The 4,459-nt window shown below is 43.6% G+C and overlaps 1 long non-coding RNA gene across 1 annotated transcript in view; it reads left to right on the top strand.

The window, feature by feature from the left end:
- Window positions 1–1,933: 1,933 nt before the first annotated feature.
- LOC119302411 overlaps window positions 1,934–4,459 on the top strand; it is a 7,453-nt gene continuing 4,927 nt past the window's right edge. Inside the window, exon 1 of the long non-coding RNA XR_005147556.1 lies at window positions 1,934–2,153. This is a non-coding gene — a long non-coding RNA (uncharacterized LOC119302411). The remainder of the gene's footprint in view (window positions 2,154–4,459) is intronic.

Genomic DNA, 4,459 nt, shown 5'->3' with positions numbered 1-4,459 from the left:
GTTAAATAAAGATGAACCTTGAGCCGGCCGACACAAGGGAAAGAAAAGGCTAGGTGGCAAATGGTAAAACCAATGTTGGGCCTTGCTGGAGGAGTTTTATTCAAGGCGAACTGTCAAGGGGTTCCCATTATAACCCAACCGTGTAAGGAACGCAAAATCTGGGAACATAACACCGATATGACGGAAACTAGGGCGACAAGAGTGGAACAAAACACTAGGCATAAGGCCGAGCCTTCCACCCTTTACCAAGTGTAAGAGATATTGTGATATCCCAACAAATATCCATGTTCCAACAAGGAACAAACTCCAATCTTCACCTGCAACTAACAACGCTATAAGAGGGGCTGAGCAAAGCGGTAACATAGCCAAACAACAGTTTGCTAGGACAAGGTGGGTTAGAGGTTTGACATGGCAATATGGGAGGCATGATAAGCAAGGTGGTAGGTATCGTAGCATAGGCAATAGCAAAAGAGCGAGTATCTAGCAAGCAAAGATAGAAGTGATTTCGAGGGTATGGTCATCTTGCCTGAGATCCCGCAAGGAAGAAGAACGATTTCATGAAGAAGACAAACGGATGTAGTCGAACGGATCCTCACAAACGCGACGTTATCAGAACTAACCCGAAGAAGCAACACCGGAAAGAAAGCAAACAACATGGTAAACAACCATCACATAAGCATGGCATGATGCACAACCAAGTATGATGCATGTCCGGTTTAAATATGCTTGTCATGGCAAAGTGCAACAACCAAAACTACAAATTAAGTGGAGCTCAATATGCAACGGGTTGCATATTGACGGAACACCACATCAATTATTTAGTTCACTCCCGGTTAAGTACTCAACAATATTAAATGTTGGTTAACATGGCAATTTGGTGAAGCATAACAAAACTATACTATCTAAACAATTTAAATGCGGCCGGATATAACAAATAACGAATCCGGTAAATCCCCATATGCCTTAGTAATGTATTGCAACAACAATCTAAACATTTTAATTGTTGCTATCATGATGCGGATGACATGAACAAGTTTATGCAATTTTTATTAAAAGTTGACAAGAGCATTATGAAGCATTTGTCATCGTGGCGGAAACGGAAGGGGTGCCACGGCAACGAATCCAAAAATGATGCCACGGCAACATATCGGTTCCGGTAACTCGATAGAGATGCCGGTGAAAAGAATAAGTGTGCGGATGTGTGGAACGAGTTAGAGATGATGGGGTGATCCCGGTTACCGGATGTCCCATAAGACGACGGTATGGCAATGGGGAACATGCAAGACACATGTCGGGCACGGTGCAAACGCGAGCATTACATACAACACAAGTAATCATTCTCGGACGGTCGTCTCGGGGTTATACCTTCCCAAAGGAGCATTCTCAGAGCGGTTCGAGTTCGATGCGGTGTAGGGGAAGTAGACGTTCTCGAGACGTTCGTAGTGGAAGTAGTCGTTCTCGCGTGCTCTAGGATCGACGGTAGAGGTTCTCGCGATCTCGACGACGGTAGTGGTACATGTTTATCGTAGCATGAGTTTTCGTAGATATTCATGTCATCGGTGTCGTGGTATTTGGGGTCTTCGGACTTGCCGGTCTCGACGAAATGAAGGGGTACTTGGCGATCGACGGATGTTGTGGTTCTTGTCGATCCGAGTCTTGAGACATACTAGGCATCGGTGACTTCGAGGAACTCGGCGTGTCCAAAACATAGCAGAATAAGGCCCCGGTTGCGGTCGTGTGGACCTTCAGTGAAGACGAACTTACCGGTTTTGTTAAAACATGTATTCTTATAAGTATAGTTTCTTCCTGAGATTTATGTTCTTTAATAATAGATGCCACCATTCGTTCGACATCTAGCGTCCAAGAGAAGAGCTCTCGGTACTGGGCTTAAGGGGCAGGGAAAACGGGCCTCAGAACGTCGTGGAAGGTGGGAAAACGGGCCACCGGAGGGCAGAGGCTCGGGGCCTGGGCCCGTATCCTCAGGGGTCGACGACGGCCACCGCGTCGACCTCGTTCCCGGCGGCAGGATGCCAGCCGAAGCCTCCAACCTGCGGGGCCGACTTGGGATCGCACCTTCGCCGTGTGATCGCTCGCGGGTTCTCCTTGCCCTGCGATCGCTTCTGCCGACAAGTGCAGCGTTAGTGGGTGGCATGGTGAGGATTCGCTCGGCACTCCCCTCTCATCAGATTCAAGTCGTAGGATTCTCCATTGCCGCACTTGTATCCTCTAGCTCCCCTTGCCGGCGTGGTGGCTGCGCGCCACTTTTAATGTGGCTATCATCTTATTCCAGCAACAATAGCAAAATTTGTTCCATAAAATGTTCTGTTCAATGTCGGTAGCAACTTTTTTTCGAATATGTCGGTAGCAACTTGCCTGCTGCTGATTTGCTCAACAAGGTGCACGTGTGATGCCCCTGTGCTTTCCGGTGGCTGCTCTAGAGAAATTTGGAATATTACAAGTTTACGCTGTAGTAGATGTTTCTCACGGAATTATGCATAGTCTAGATAGATAGAAAAGTGTAATCGTGAAGAATGTTGGCTGAACTGTGGATCTGGCATACGAAAGGAATGTATACATGTAGGTGTCGTGTGGACTGTATGCTAGGGGAAGTGGGGAAATGATTAGTGGGTTTAGTCTAATCCATTTTATGGATTGATAAAAGGTGCGATAAGGATAGGGATATATAGTGTCAGGGATCAGAAAGGAAAAAAACGCCACTATTGTTGAACGAACAGTTATACCCTGTACATATATGCAGCTGTTCGTTATGCTTGCACTAACACCGAAAAGAAATAATAGGACAAAAGACAAAACAGCTAGGATATGGCCGGTGGGATCCAAATCATTATGTTTCCACGCAACCTATTTGTTTAAATCTCCTTGTAGCCTTTCTACATCATGATAGTTCGCAGGCATCGAACAGAACACACCATCATCGGAAAGTGCATAGACTCTGGTTGTTTGTACCTAAAACATTTGGATATCTAGAAATATCAGTATGTGATATTGTCAAGTGCAACATTGTTTGTACCTGCAATTATTTCTGCCATGGATTCAGTGGATAAAACCTGAACGATCTTGCAGGTTAAATCAGAAAACTTAGCTCGCCTTGTTTGATGTTTACTTCAAAAATATTTTGTTTTCGTGCAGAAAATTATGTGTGCTCTTCTTGAACTTTGTAGACGCTGTTGAAGTGTATACGTGGATTGCCTAGCCCTTTCCATCAGTTCACACTTTTGGTTGCGTTGCCTAGTGCATGAAGCTTAACATGGTATCAGGGCGTCAGGTCTTGAGTTCAAGTCCTGGCTTTCGCGGTTTATCCAAAAATTGTTGCTGCCCCCCTCTGTGTCCACGTATAGGCCTCTTGAGCCATACTTCTGAGTCTATTCACGTGTTGACTTCCCGCGTCACACGTGAGAGGGGCTGTTGAAGTGTATATGTGGATTGCCTAGCCCCTTCCATTAGTTCGGACTTTTGATTGCGTTCGCTAGTGCATGAAGCTTAACAGACGCCTCATTTTGAACCAAAATATGAGCTTATCCTTTCCTTCTTATGCAGAAAACATGTAAATGTTTCTTTTTACCCGTAGTCTTTTGTGGTGATCAATGAAACAAGTCCTCTTGGATCATGTCTGTTTTGATTTGGGATAAAACACTACACTTGCTAAACTTGTTTTATTAATTGGAAAAAAAATCTTGTGAGATTGATATGTGCTGGTATACTTTGATTCTTTTCTGAATGTCATGGTCTAAGCTTGATGCTATAACAAATGGTCAACTTAAAGCCAACAGTGTGAAAATGTTCTGCACGATTTGTCGCCGCTTTTAGATACTAACTAGAGATGTCATGTGTCTGCCAACTACCATTGCTGGTAGGGTGAAACTTGTCATGCCAACAAATTATTTTAACACAAACCTTTTGTATATATACCCATGATTCCATTTGACACTCAGGAGGATTATCTTCTTGAAAATAAAATAATACCTAGGATGAACCATGTATATTTTCAAATAAGAATTAAGCACCCAAATCCAAGTCGAAGAGGAACCTAATCCATCCGATGCAGTTTACACCCACGGCTCACACCAACTGAGCTAGGACTGCCTGCAAAGATCATCTTATTGACACACATGATTCGTATTGATGTGATCCTAGGATTAGACTTTCTATTTTTATTTAGTTAAGATAGCTGAGATTGGAAGAGCCTTGTTCACTGTTAAACGTCGAACTTCTTACATGGGTGAATAGAGAAAATGCATACTGCTTGTTTGGTAGTCCCAAATTATAAATATTTAGAAGATAAATTCAGAATTGATCGTGGATCATACTCTATTTTGTTTGATGTGAAGATATTTGCGTCACATACTAGTCACCAGCAGTTCTATTTTTTTTTTCGAGAAAACGCATGAGAGCGTGCATTTCATTGCGTTGTAAATAGAGAGTTGCGGTTACATTCCTC

Source organism: Triticum dicoccoides, chromosome 5A (assembly GCF_002162155.2).
Source record: "Triticum dicoccoides isolate Atlit2015 ecotype Zavitan chromosome 5A, WEW_v2.0, whole genome shotgun sequence".
Lineage (NCBI taxonomy): Eukaryota > Viridiplantae > Streptophyta > Magnoliopsida > Poales > Poaceae > Triticum > Triticum dicoccoides.
This window is presented reverse-complemented; position numbering and strand designations above follow the sequence as displayed.